Below are 15056 nucleotides of genomic sequence, written 5' to 3' on the forward strand. Positions count from 1 at the left end.
GTTCAGCTTAAGGTTACAAGCAAAACAAAAGCATCTGGGGTTAGCACAGAGGAGTCCACAAGCCAATAAGAAATAAATCTAATCGCGTTTTAATAGACATTCCTTAATTTACTTACATATCTGGGGTTTCAGATAAGCAGATTTGAGGTATGAATTGATGATTTTTCATACCTGGCTTAAAGCTTCTCACACTATAACTGCTCCCTTTTCCTCTCTTTCCCAGAGAGCACCACTCAGACAAAGGGAAGTTTTTTCCCAAGTTTAAAAAGTTCTGGTCTCCCATTGGCTCTTTTGGTCAGGTGACCACTCCTTTCCTTTTACCTGTGGGCTTGTTAACCCTTTGCAGGTAAAGCAAGTAGAGAACAGCTCCTAACAGGGGTTTTATAGCTAACTGGCTGGCTGGGTGTCCATAAAAGGGAGCACCCCTACACCTCTGCTTTATTTATCACACCCTCAGAGCTGTGTGGCCTAATGGCCAGAGTCAATATGGCTGCCCTCTCCCTCAGAGTGATGTGGCCTGATGGCCAAAGTCAGTATAGCTGCCCTCCTTAGGGCTGTGTGGCCTAATGGCCACAATCAGATAGGTGTGATTTAATGGCTGTAGGGGGGGTGGGCCACCGCCTGGGGTGGTGGTGGCTGGGGCCGAGGGACCCAGACTCTCCCTACTCCACCCGGTCTTGTCAGTGATGAGTACACTCGTCACTGGGTCAGCAGAGATCCTACTGCAACACGTTGACTTAGCTTTTGGTTCTGCAACCCTATCAATGTATAGTCCCCCTTGGCTACCTCCTACTCTGTCTCCTTAAGCAGCGGTCTGGGCCGCTCCAGGTCTACAAGTTCCTCAGCCTATGCTGCTCTCAGTGGCTCTGCCCTCCCTTGGGTGTCTTCAGGTGGCTAGGTACCAGCCTGGATCTCGCAGGTTTGGCTTCCACAATCTGGGGCTTCAGCAGCTCCTAGGCTGGAGCTGGTAACGTGTGTCCTCCCTTCTCAGTGGTCAGGCCTGACTGAGCTGAGCTGCTCCCTTTTATAGTGCTTTTCCAGTTGGAGCATGCCCAGCAGGTGTGAGGGAGCGTGGCTTCCTCAGCCCCTTCCTTGTTCAGTGCAGGGTGAGTACCCCCATGACAGAAGAGAAAAAACAAAAACAAAAAACAGAAAGAAAGGGGCAGGGAAAAACAGATCAAAATCCCCTTGAGAAAGAAAAGCATAACAGTTCCTCCTCTTCCTCTCACTGCAATGACTGTGAGGAAGGCTTGAAATGCTGCCTGACTTGCCTTTTGGTTCATTGTAAGAATAAGAACATCATCTATTTTCTCCATTGAATAAATTCTGGCATGATAGTAACTTCGTAGAGCCAATGAGGGGTAAACCGAGTTTAGGGGCCAGTACTGATGCCCTTTAATAATACAGTGTGGACAGTGGGGTTACAGGCATATTTATGAGAATATGGGACTTTGCATCATTCTTTCTTAGTAATACACATGTAGGCTAGTGCTTCATCCAACAGACAGTAAGTAAATGTTCTTCAGCTATCCATACTGGAGTTTTTAAGTTTCCTACTACTGCCAGATAATAGGACCTTCTTAGCTTACAATTGACACCTTTCACATCAGTCAGAGACCAACATAAGTCATCCCCCTCCCATTAAGATTTCATAATCTCTTTCTTTATAAGCATGCAGATATTAGTATAACTCTAGGAATAAAAGTTTAATAGGAATTACTGAGCAGGAGGAGGACGACAATGTAAAAAGCACTTCATCTAGAAGTTGAAGGACCTTCTCTAATAGATTAAGACCCAGACTACTTGGCAATGCTCTGTTCAGTTGAATATCCTCCTGTTGTAAAAATCGGTTGGGGGGAATGTGAAGGGGGGGGGAAGAGACAGAATTCTAAGCAAAAGCAAAGGAGGTAGAAGGGCAAAAATATGATCATTAAAAGTTGTAGAAAGTTTGACTTCCTGGATGTTCTAAATTTCATCTATTGACAGTGCAACTGTGACTTGCAATAAAATTAAAACTTAAATGGGATAAGTTAACACAGGAAGCCTTACAAAAATAATTAAATTAAAATCAGCATTTTAAAATACATTTATATAGAAATTGTTGGTATGGCTGAGAGATTCGAATACTGCTTTCAATTTGATTATGTCATTCCCCTTGCTTTTCACACATGTTGCAGGAACATTTATATACTCATTCATAATGTTTTTAAAATGTATTTTTAAATATTTTTTTAAAAAGACATTTAAGAGGCATGTTTGTATTCTGCTTTAATTTAAGATTTCCCTGTTGTGAAACCATGTAATAAACATACAGTTGTCATTAAAGTATGAGTGTTTTGAGTCCCAGAGTAGATTAAACCAATTTTTAAAAAGAGATTAGTTTTGCTTATTTTTCCCCCATCATGGGACCACTATAGGGCAGAGTTAAGGTTGCTTGAGAGCCTAATTGTGCATTTTAGTATCTTAATATATTAGGACCTTTTTAAAGTTTAACCTTAACTCTGAATCTCTTGGATTTGCAATGCTTGGTTTTGGGATAATTACAACATTCTTCGGATAGTTTTTTTACTCTTGAGGTACTGAGATGTACTCCCAACATTAACTCCAGCCTAACATGGGTTTTGTTGTTGTTGTTGGGAATGTTATCCTGGGACCAACACGGTCGGCTACAATTACACTGCATAGTTAGGTAAGTGTCCAGAATGAAAAACATGTTACAGTAACTGCTGTGTGGCTTAATGTTTATAAAAGCACCTTGATCCCTCTGGTGGAAAACATTATTGAAATGAAAAATGATTATTTGAGCGTATTTGGTAGTATATGCAATAAAGTGATATGAAATTTCCCCCTTTTCAGTTGCTCATAATATTTTTTTGGACTGAAGTTTTCCCTGCCTAGTCACATCCCAGAGACAATTACTATTTTTGAAAGTTTAAGCAAAATCTGCAAGCTTTTTTGAGTTCTGTATTTTAAAAGACAATGAGAAAAAATAACTTCATGTTCAGGTCAGAGAGGCATAACACATCAAACTCAAGAAGGGTGGTGAACCAATTTTGTTTAACTTTGCCGTGTTTTATGATCTAAGCAACGACCCAAGTTTGAAGAAAACTGGTTTAGTACTTTTGCAGTTATGCAAGTTGAAAGTTCTTTTAATTAATATTCAATAAGATTAGCTACTGGAACAAAACCTCTGTCACCGAATGTCGAAAGTACCCATGTACAATGGACTTTGCTGTAAGGTAGACATTTGAGAATCATACTCATATCCTTGCACCTTGGATTTACACCAGTGTAAAACAAGAACAAAGTTGGTTCTAAATGGTCCCATTCTGATTTGGGATAAGACCCACACACCAGTGCAAGTCACTTTTTACACTAGCCTGCACATCTATATTTGGAGTTTGCACCAGTGCAGCTCCATTGGCATAGTTACACCAGTGCGAAAAACAAACAAAAACCTCAAACCTCAGGTGTAAACAAAGGCCTATGTTGGCTATGCAGGTCTACAGTCTGATTTATCTACCTGTGATGATTATTGATGTTCAAATCCCTCAGTGACAGGCATATTAGACATACATATACAGAATGGTTTAGAATGTTCACTTATCTTTATCAAGTGATCTAAAAGTTAAAATCAACTCGAACTCAGGACTAGCTCAAAATTTGGAAATTTTAACATGCATAGAACTTTTAAAGCCATTAATTAAATTTTCTTTAAAATTTGGCTTGTTTGGTAGGACTCATTAGGAGATGGAAAAAATATCAAACCAAGTTTGAAGATGTACCTTGGAAATAAAAAAATACACATTAAAAAGGGAATACCACAATTGCTTCTTCAATTCCAACAATTTTCCCCCAAAAAATGTAGTAATAGCTTAAAACCTTTAATAGTCCAGAATGTCAGTTTAATTGCTGCCAAGGTACATTTTCAGAGTTAAAAAGCCTTTAGGTTTTGATTAGCATCTAGAACACACCATAACTATTAAAAGTCTGTGAAGCATAGATCCCTCAAATGCCAAGCACCTGAAGTTCTGGGGTATAACAAGTTTGTTATTGGAAAGTAAAAGTTAACGTGAACCTTTTACAAAATAAAATCTAGTAAAAATCCCTCTTCTGAATAGGAAAAAAAAAAAGTAGAAAAAAAAAAAATGTTCACCCACAGGCCACAGTGGGTACAGCAAACTGATTCTCACTTATAATCTAAGTTAATGGGTATTATGAAACATCCCATTGCTATGAAACTGCTTAAAATCCATGGTTGTTTGCACTGTTGTAGCCGTGTTCGTCCCAGGATATAAAAGAGAAAAGGTAGGAGAGGTAATATATTTTATTGTACCAACTTCTGTTGGTGGAAGGTACACACTTTCAAGCTACACAGAGCTCTGAAGAAGAACTTGAAGAAGCTCGAAAGCTTATACTGTCCACCATCAGAAGTTGGTGCAATAAAGATATTACCTTACTTACCTTATCTCTCTAAATCCATTGTGCCTATTCAAAATAAGCAAATGTACATCTAAAACCACTTTGAGCAGGTGCCTGATCTCCACTAGAGAAATATGAATGATCAATATGGTATTTTTTAAAATACCCAGACTTCTTGCTTTTTACAATTCTTCATCAACTTCCACCTGAGTTTACTGACACTGAATGACTTGATTTCTTTTTAAACGGTTTACACTTTCTTTGTACCAGGTGTGTAAATCCTGAGCAATCAAAGAGTAGCCCTGGAGTTTTTTTAAGTGTGAAGGGAAGCTTTGTCCCTGGTTGTTTGAACCTCTTTAGGGAAGCGGGATAGGTGCAGCCAAGAGGCTCATCTCATCATTACGGCAGTAGAGATGGAGCGTGCCGCCACATGAGCTGTGTTGAGTGCAGGCTGGAGTGATGTCTTTGCTACCAGTTGGTCTTCATTAACTATGGCCTTAAATTGTTCCTTGTGTGAACCTGGGAGTTGCTCAATACAGGAATTGAGTTTTGAAGAGTTCAGGTAATCATATTTTGCCATTAAGGCTTGATAGTTCGCAATGCGGAACTGAAGAGCGGCTAAGGAGTATGTTTTCCTCCCAAAAAGATCTAGGCGCTTCCAGTCCTGGTCGTGCGGGGGGGGGGGGGGGGGATTTGAAATGGTGCTGGTGGCCTCTTCAGTTTCCCACATCCACTATGATTGAATTGGGAGGCTGGTGGGAGAAGAGAAATTCCGTGTCTTTTGCTGGCACGTAATACTTTTTGTTGGCCTGCTTACATGTTGGTGGGACCGATGCAGGGGTCTGCCATAGGAGTTTGGCAGGGTCCAAGAGTGCCTTGTTAATACAGAGGGCTACTCTGGATGAGGGAGAAGAATGTAAAATGCCCACTAGTTTGTGGTGTGACTCAGTCACCTCCTGTAGTGATATCTGTAGTGCCTCTGCCACCCTCTGGGCAAGCTCCTGAAATAGTTTAAAATCATCTGCCAAGGATGGAGGAGGGGGCGTACCCATCTCATCTGGTGATGAGTAGAAATTAGGCTGAGGGGTAGCTTTCTCCTCGATTTCAGTCTCTTGTTCCTCTCATCTGTTCACGGGGGTTCAGATGCCCTCGATGCAGCAGCTGAAGGAGAATGTCTCCTTGGTTGCTGGTAGGCCAAGCTGGAGTTATGAGAGGCATATTGTCTATGAGCCTGCTAAGGATCCCAGCAGGGCAGGAGTCTCGAATTCAATTTACCATAAGGCCAGTGCCAGTCCTCAAATCCTCCCAGCGGGCTAATGTCATTCATGCTGCCCAGAACCCACCCCCCCAAAACTCCGCCCCCCAAAAAACTCCACCCCCGACCTGCCTAAGGCTCTGGGATGGAGTTTGGGTGGGGGAGGAGGTCTGGGGTAGGGGATTGAGGTGCAGGCTCTGGGAGGGAGTTTGGGGGCTGGGAGTGTGTGGGGAGGGGATGTAGGCTCTGGGAGGGAGTTTGGGGGCAGGAGGGGTGTGTGTGGGGAGGGAGTGGGGGGCAGGCTCTGGGAGGGGCTTGGGGGTGCAACGCTTACCTGGGGCTCAAAGGCGGGGCGGGCTGGGGGGCCTCCACACGCTTCTGCCCCCAGGCACTGCCCCCGCAGCGTCCCATTGGCCACGGGGCGCTCGGGGCAGGGGCAGTGCATGGAGGCACAGCCCTGCCCCACCCCTGGGCCGCAGGGAGGGGCTGGCAGCCACTGGAGTGAGCAGGCAGATGCTGCTCAGCTCTGCTGCGCTGCTGGGGGCCGGGGCCCCTGAGGGGGGAGAGCTCGGGGGTGGCAGGTGGGGCCAAGGGAGAGACCCAGCCCCAAAACTGCTGGAGCCCTGTGGGCCACATTGGGGAGGCTCGCGGGCCACAGATGGCCTGCAGGCCAGGAGTTTGAGACCCCTGCAGTAGGGCCACTCAGAGGTTGGGAAGGGGCCCGGTGGTTGGTACCATGGCTGCCTATACCAGGAGGCTGGGGATCAGATGGATGGTATGGTTGTGGTCCATAGTGGAATTGGGCACCATACGGAGGATGAGAAAAACAGCAGGAAACCACCTCCTCTTGTTCACTATCTGACTCAGTGGATGAAAAAGGTGGTGCACAGCATGAGGTTGCCAGTGAGTCAGGAGCACTAGATGAACTCAGTACTGGGGCCCTGGTACTGAGCAGAGGTGAATCCGGTGCATCAGACACCAAAAGGTCTGTTGTGTACCGGAGGTCCAGCAGTGCCGAAGGTGTTGGTACCAGAAGTGATTGTCAGTCATGCGATGTCTGTTCCGAAGGAGTCAGTGATACAGACCTGAGGGTATGGTCGGTTGTGCCTGGTGTACCGCAGGCGGTAACTATGTCAATGTCCATGCCACAGGAGCCTTTCCTGGGGTGGATTCTCTATGTCTCTCATGCCCAGTCAGTACCGATGATTCCTTTCGGCTTGATCGGGACTCATTGTGGGAACTCACAGCTCTTTTCTTAGAGGTCTTGTGTGAGCAGCTCATAGATGTCTTCTTTGGCTCACTTTCCCTAAAGGTAGCGGGTTGCAGTGAGGTTTCTCACTTTCTGGGGTCTTGGTGCAGTTCGGATAGTTGAAGAGTGCTTCCATTAATAGGAATTTGAGTCTCGGTTCTCTATTCTTTCTGAACTGGACTTCAGTTGCTGGCACAAACCACACTTCTGTGGGATGTGTTTCTCTCCCAGGCAGGGGACGCACTGAGTGTGCTTATCAGTCACTGGGATAGATTCCTTGCAACCGAGACATTTCTTGAAGCCCTAGGAGCCGGGCATATCCTGTCCAGTGGGATCCCAGAAGGGAGGTTGAAGAAAAGAACAAAGTCCAAATTAAAGGGCTTTTTTTTTTTTTTAAATTAACAACAAAATAAAAGATAAAGAAAAGAAAGGGAAGCTCCAAAAGCTAGCTAAAATTAACAATTCTGAAGAGATTAATGTTCTGCTAATGGACAGCTAAAGCTCCGTCTTTAGCCAGGGATGGTTGAGAAGGAACTGAAGAGGATTTGCCCACATAGCACTGGTTAGCCTTGTTGCAGAGCACTGGGAGGAGGCAGTGCACGTGCGGGCTGAACGGACGCTGCTACTAAAGTCCTCCAGCAATGCAGGGACACAAATACACCTATGGTGGAGCACCCATAGGGACGCTACTTGAAGAAGAAAACACAGATATCACACATTTCAGTCATTTGGAGATTAGATGGGTGATTTGGAAGCACCCCTGTCCTGCCCACGTTGCTGGAGATATAAGGAGGGAGATATAAGCTCAGGCAGCCCCAAAGACAATTAATGAAGCCCACCATTAAAGCAGCCCTTCCATAAAGTTTATGCTATTGTCATGTTCTCTCCCTGCCCAATTCATGCCAGCCGCCTTCAATTAATGCATTATCTGTCCACGTTACCCAAAAACACACATGACACCTGTTCCCCCTGCTCCACACAGTTAATGCCTTCCAGACCCTACTTACCTAGGACTGAGGAGTGAAAGCCCAGGAACTCCCAGCTGCAGCTCTGGGCCCTTTGCTCTTCTCTTCCCCACTCCCCTCCAAGCAGCCTTTGGGGTAAGGTAGGGAGCTACAAAGGAAACAAACCATCCATTCTACAAGGGGATGGGTGATGAGGCAGTGGCTCTGCTGGCCTGACACACTTTTCACAGAACAAGTAGGGAGTAAACAGATTAGCAGAGAGAGCCCAGCTCTGCTCCATCCTTCCCTACCCATCCTATAAAATTATGAGCAGTCCAGCAGAGCTTCTCCTTTCTTGCCCCTCCCCTATCTAAAAATCTATTGGAAGATCTGACACAGCTCTTTAAACCTCTCTCCGGAAGGGAAGAGTAGCGATGTGTGGGGGACACAGGAACCAGAGCTGCAGGAGGAGGCTCTCCTCCCTCTTCATGTTAGTCAGCAGCACCTAGCTCCAAACAGAAAGTGATATGTATAATGTAAACCAATCCATTAAAATAGTCTGTCAGAATATTTAGCCTGTAATTCCTGGACCAGCTCCTAGAAGCAGTGCATTTTGGGAGTTTTAAGTAGCCACCAGCACTCTGTGGGATAATAGTAAAATGATTAGATGAATTGTTTGGCTAATTTGTATCCACACTGGTAGTAAAACAGTTGAGAATAAAATGGTCCTTAGACCTGCTGAAAACAAGTTTAAGTCAAATGTTCTTGGAATATATTAATTAGTTGGATTAAAATGCTTTTGCATGTGCACATGAACTGCTTAAAAAGCATTCTGGTAGAATGGCTCTCCAAACAGTCAGTTTCTCTCTAGTAAAGAGAAGGCCAAAGGGTGGAGAAGCTTCCAAAAATTACCTCAAAGATGTCAGGGCCTTCATATTGTTTCACATAGAGAAATAATATGAAAATTTTTCTCTGGCTTAGTTCCTTCCATCTGATCTCAAAGCACTTTATAGATATAACTGAAATAAGTCTCAAAATATTGCTGAGGTATGGGAAAATATAACCATTTTGCAGATGGGGAAATTGAGGCACAAGTTACACAAAAGTCTATGGCAGATCTGAGAATAAAATCTAGATCTCCTGATTCCTACCCCTATGCAAACTTCCATTCAGCACCTCAGAGCCAAAAAGATTTTGTTTTGTAGCTCATGAAAATAATGTTCAGTGAAGAAGTATCTCACTCACAGGAACTGATGGTGCTGGACAGTATTTGCTGAGTCTTCCAGCCTAATTTCAAGTTGATGAGCAGCAATTTCTAAAGGATGGAGCTGTCCCAAAAAAAGGTGAGCCATTTCTACAGGCTCCAGTTCTGTCAACTGCTTCTACCTCCTCCATGAGACCACAAATTCAGTGAGCTTGATGCAAGGTGCATGGAGGGAGCAAAATATTTTCACTGCAAAATAACCTTTAAGTTCATAAATACAAATTTAAATGTATACCATCCATTTAGACTATCTTGTTGCACTCTTACATTATGCCTGATTTTTGACTGCTCTAATCGTGAATTCATAGAATCATAGAATATCAGGGTTGGAAGGGACCTCAGGAGGTCATCTGGTCCAACCTCCTGCTCAAAGCAGGACCAATCCCCAGACAGATTTTTGCCCCAGATCCCTAAATGGCCCCTTCAAGGATTGAACTCACAACCCTGAGTTTAGCAGGCCAATGCTCAAACCACTGAGCTAATTAACTGCAGCACTCTGTTAACATTCAGTTTTATACTAACCTGGTATTGTTTATGTAAATATTCTATACTTTTTGCATATAAATAATAGTCAGCACCTCTCATAGCATTCTCCATGGCCATAAGTAGTATTTTTATATAGCCAAGGTACTGCAAGGATATTTTCAGGGACTGAAACATTGCAAAGGTTCCTTGTTGGTTTGTTTTTAAGTTTTATCACTTTAAACTGCTTCTTAAGAAGTATCTTGGTGATGATCATTTTCAAAGTTCTTATAAACAGAGAATGTTTTCTTGAACAAAGGGTGAAAAAGAAGACTAATTAGTTAGGGCTGATTTCCTGACTATATGTTCTAAAAATGGTTGAGTGGTACTTATTGTATTATTAAGTACACTACAAATTTATGCATTTTGAATCAGTGGAAACTCTTTTAAAAGAAAACTAAACAGCAATGTCATCCTTCCCATGACTTATTTGTTTCCCACTTGGAAAACCTTCTCTACCTCATGTTTTTAATGGAGTATGAGCCAACATGTGTTTGTCAGTTAATTGCTATTACAGTAATTAGGGAAGGAGCAGAGGGCTCTTGCTTTAACTACTTTGCCACATAAATGGAAGCTATTATTTCTTAAACTAAACATGAAATGCTAGACTTAAAAAAGAAATCCAAATAACACTTTCCATTTACAGAAGTTAAGATATACTTAATAATTTCCTTCAAGATAATGGCCCTGAGTTCTTCACTGCTGTACACCTTGTATAATCACTTATACCTGTGCAAGGTGCTACCAAATCAGAAAGGTAGCTTATTTTGCACAGGACTATATATTGAATGGATTTTTGGAACAGAGAGATGGAATAGGAGCTTGCTCCATCTACTCCACGCATTGACCTGGTATTGCAGTACCTCCAGGAACAGTGCACCTCCCCTCAGGGAGACTATCGTGGTTACTAGTAAATAAGTACACAATCTGAAGGGCAGTGGAAAATCGAGCCCTGTATTCCTTTAAAATAAACATAAAAATGTACCATGTGTATTAGCCTCATAGCGGGACATACAGCAGATATACACTCTATTTTTATAAAAATATTTACTCTTTACAGCTACTAACTTTTTATATATACAGAACTTGATCATAGTCAGATGGGGATAATGGGCATCTGTCCCAGACTTTACATTTAGAATTTACACAACTTCTTGCAAGAGAAGATACTATTTTAAGCCAGCCTTTTCATTTTAAGAAATTATCCTTGAAACGCTTAATTGCAAATACAATCCTTTATGGATGTTAAATTACTCAAAAGAGTGATTCCAACAACAGCATTCTCATTAAGTTGCTTCATAAACACAAAGACTGAAGTTAAGCAGGATGTTTGTAAAAGCAGAATACAGCATTAAAAGTATACCGTAACTGCTAAGCAAATCTCCAGCAGATCAATAATACCCTTCATTAAATTCCACAAATTATTTCATTAACCAGCACCCATACAGGTCTTATTCTCATATGATTTGACAATCCCAACCCATCTGCCACTTTCCCTTACTTCTAGGCCTTGTCTACATTGGCAAATTTCTGTACAATAAAGCAGCATTCTGCAGTGTAACTCCCGACGTGTACACACTGCCAAGCCACTTAGTGTGCAGAAACTGCGCAGTTGCAGCGCTGTAAAAAAACACCCCAATGAGAGGCATAGAGCTTTCTGCGCGGGGGTTACAGTGCCACGGTGCCAGTGTAGACACCTTGGTTGATTACAGTGCTGCAATTGGCCTCCAGGAAGTGTGCCACAATGCCTGTTCTCATCCCTCTGGTCATCGGTTTGAACCCTACTGTCCTGCCCTCAGGTAACCGTCATCCCCACCCCTTAAATTCCTTGGGAATTTTGAAAGTCCCCATCCTGTTTGCTTGGTGATGCATGCAGTGGTCTCAGCACATCTTTCCAGGCAACCATGCCTGCTCAACGCACCAGGCGATCCCCTACTTGGAGCAATACCGAGCTGCTGGACCTCATCAGCATTTGGGGAGAGGAGGCTGTCGAGTCCCAGCTGCACTCCAACTGTAGGAATTATACCTACAGATTTCATGTTTCATGACAGAAAGGGGCCATGCCCAGGACACACTGCAGTGCAGGGTCAAAGTGAAGGAGCTATGGAACACCTACTGCAAGGCACAGGAGGCAAACCGCTGCTCCGGGGCTGCGCCCACAAGCTTCCGGTTCTACAAAGAGCTGGACGCGATACTCGGTGGCGACCCCACCTCCACTGCAAAGGCCACTGTGGATACTTCTGTGGCTCATGTGCCAGTCGAGAGTGGACCGAACTAGGAGGAGGAAATCTTGGACGAGGATGGAGAAGGGGACCCAAAGGCAGAGGACGACTTGGAGATCAGAAATGTATGCAGCCTGGAGCTCTTCTCTACCCCAGAGGAGATTAGCTAGTTACAGCTGTTGGAGCTTGGTGACGCGCAAACAGAAAAGGAGGCCCCTGGTAAGTGGCTTTTGGGAATCGCTGAAGCAAGTTGTTGGGGGCAGGAGGGTTGCAGAAAGCAGGCTTGTGTCTATCTGATGCGCGTACCACCACATGCATAGTCTAAGCAGCGGAACAGCGGATTGACCCCCTCACTTCACAGGAATCTGCCTCAGAGATTTCCACAAAACCCTCATGGAGATACTGGGCAATCTGCTGCCGCAGGTTCTTTGGCAGAGCTGCTTTGTTTCTTGCCCCATTAAGGGTAACTTTCCCGTGCCACTCTGATGTCACTGGGGGTCGGGGTGAACAATTGCTGCACATAGGCGAGCTGCATAAGGCCACGGCAGAAGCCGCAGTCTTGGAGAAGACCCTCCCTTGATTCCCTGCTCACCCTCAGCAGCAAGATATCTTCCATAATTAACACAGCCTGTGGAAAATGTGGGAGACAATAATGATTATAAGTCTCCCACTACAGTGCTGTCTCTCCCCAAGAGCCATGTGCCCAGTGTACAGTACGATCCTGGAACACTGATTTCCCCTGCCCCTGTGGTTATTCTCCATTTGGGGTGTCTTGTGGCTCATGTATGCTTGCCTGTGGTCAGTTAGTGATAGGTATGTGAATAGTGGATATGTTTTAAATCACTGAATCGTTGGTCTGTGTGTTGGAAACAATACTGCTTCTGTAAAATGTTGTATTTTGGCTTCACAGATATGACCATGGGAGCCCACCCTCCCTCTTTGTTATCATCAGCTGAACGGCTGCGCAGAATTAGAAAGTGGCCACGAAGAACTAAAGAGAACTTTCTGCGTGATGTCATGATGCCCCATGCGGCCGTAAAACAAGAATTGAAGGAGTGGCGGGACCATAGGCACCGACTCTGTGGGTGCTCCGGGGCTGGAGCTCCCCCCCCCGGGTTACTTCCTGGGGCCCTCCCCACACCCCCCCATCTCGCCTCCGCTCCGCCTCTTCCCCTGAGCGTGCCACTGCTCTGCTTCTCCTCCCTCCCTCCCAAGCTTGCTATACCAAACAGCTGATTCGAGCGGTAAGCCTGGGAGTGGAGGGGAATTGTGGTGCGCCCAGGGGAGGAGGTGGGGCCAAGGATTTGAGGAAGCAGTTGGAATGGGGGCAGGGACGGAGGGGGCGCAAGCACACACTGGTGCTGGGTAAAGTCGATGCCTATGGGGTTGGGGGGGGGAACGACAATGAGAAAAGGGTTGAAAGGAGAATGCGGCACACCAGAACGAAGCCACTGAGTGGCTCTTAAACGTTATGGAGCACCAAGCAGACATGCTCTAGGCGCTACTAGCACTGCAAATCAAGCAGCTCCGCGCCTGCCCTCCCCTGCGGCCACTGTTGCAAAACTCTTTTCCATGTGTCCCCCAGACACTACCAAACACACTCTTATCAACCTCCTGGCTCCAGTCTGTGCCTGCTGCATTCCACTCCTGCCCCGTTGTCACAACCCAATGGCCCCCTTCCTCCGGGGGTCCCCTGGGGAGGCAGATCAGCATTGTATGTTGCTAATGCTGTTGCAAGCATCGCAAGGCATTTTGGGAAGGGTTAAAGGTGTGAGTGTAGAGTGGAAGATTCCTTTGCCGGTCACGAGAGGCTGAAGGGGGAGGAAGGGAGAAGAGAAAGGGTTATCTCAAAGCCTTAGCTTTCAGTTCAGCCCAAAGATAGGACGCGGGCTCTAATCCAAGGTTACGGCAGTTGAACAGACTCTATATAGCCAAAAAAAAAAATCTGCAGCCACATCTGCATCTTACCCAACCCCAGCCAACCGTGGGAAAAGGGGGATCAGCTGGGCAGGGGATTGCAAAACTGGCAAGAAGGTGAAGGCCAGCGAGGGGAAAAACCAGAGTCTCACGTCCCTGAAGCCGGTGTGTTTTGGGAAAGCAGAAAGCCAGTTTGGACTGGTACAAAGAGCATGGGGGACAGAGGTCCCTGAACGAAATGCCCCCAAAAGACCCCAGGACTTAAAACCCTCCTGAGAGCGAAAGCAAATCGGAGATTAACAGTGGCCCCCGGATGACCTGTGCACAGGACAGAACTCCTGTCCACCTTTTCCCCCTTCTTCGTACGTTACACCCAGGTTTGGCCAGCCCCGGGTAGTGCGTGTGTGAGTATGAAAGTGGGTTAGGGCTTGGGGCACTAACACTTTCTTCCTTCCTTTGAGTGACGTTGGGAGCCCCCTCACTTCTGTTATTTTGTTATTTTATTAATAAAGCTTTAAAACTCAGTCACTTGGTGTGTTCCGTCATCTCCTCCCCTAATGATCCTGCGGCCTCAGCCTGATCACCTGATGCCTCAGGCAGATTTATGTTACCAATCTGTCACACCATCACAGTCCAGCCCTGCAGACTCCCAGTACCCACTGCACTCAACATCCCTCTCTCTGCAGTTTAGCCCTGCTGAAGTACAGTACCCGCTGCACTGTACTCCAAAGGACAAGGTTGCATATGATACCTGAGCATACACAAATCTTTAACTGTCCAGAGGTCCCACCTTCTCCTAGGACCCTCCCTTTCCCCATTCCCACAGTGCTGATGTGTTTTTTGTTTGTGTCTCTCCTCCAGTTGTTGTTTTTTAATAAAAGAACTGTTTTGGTTTAAAAGCAATCTTTATTTCATTAATTGAAAGGAAACAGAGCCCTACAAAGCAACAGGCAATTTTCTTAAATCTTCACAGTGCATCATCTGCACCAATCACAATCACCTCCTAGCATTTCAGGCACTGCACTCCCAATCACAGCAACAAATATTAGTGGCTTTCAACTTCAAATTGCTGCCTCAAGGAATCCCTGATCCTTCTAGCCCTGCGCTGCACCCCTCTAATAGCCCTGGTCTCTGGCTGTTCAAATTCAGCCTCCAGGTGCTGAGCCTCAGTGGTCCAGCCCTGCGTGAAGCTTTCACCCTTCCCTTCGCAATTATTATGGAGCATACAGCATGTGGCTATAAGCATAGGAGTATTGTCATC

At 45.2% G+C, this 15056-nt stretch overlaps 1 pseudogene; it reads left to right on the forward strand.

Annotated features, from left to right (window-relative positions):
• The first annotated feature begins 10381 nt into the window (after positions 1-10381).
• Positions 10382-10541, forward strand: LOC117871425 (annotated as a pseudogene).
• Positions 10542-15056: the final 4515 nt, after the last annotated feature.

This window comes from Trachemys scripta, chromosome 1, assembly GCF_013100865.1.
Source record: "Trachemys scripta elegans isolate TJP31775 chromosome 1, CAS_Tse_1.0, whole genome shotgun sequence".
NCBI classification, from domain to species: Eukaryota; Metazoa; Chordata; order Testudines; family Emydidae; genus Trachemys; species Trachemys scripta.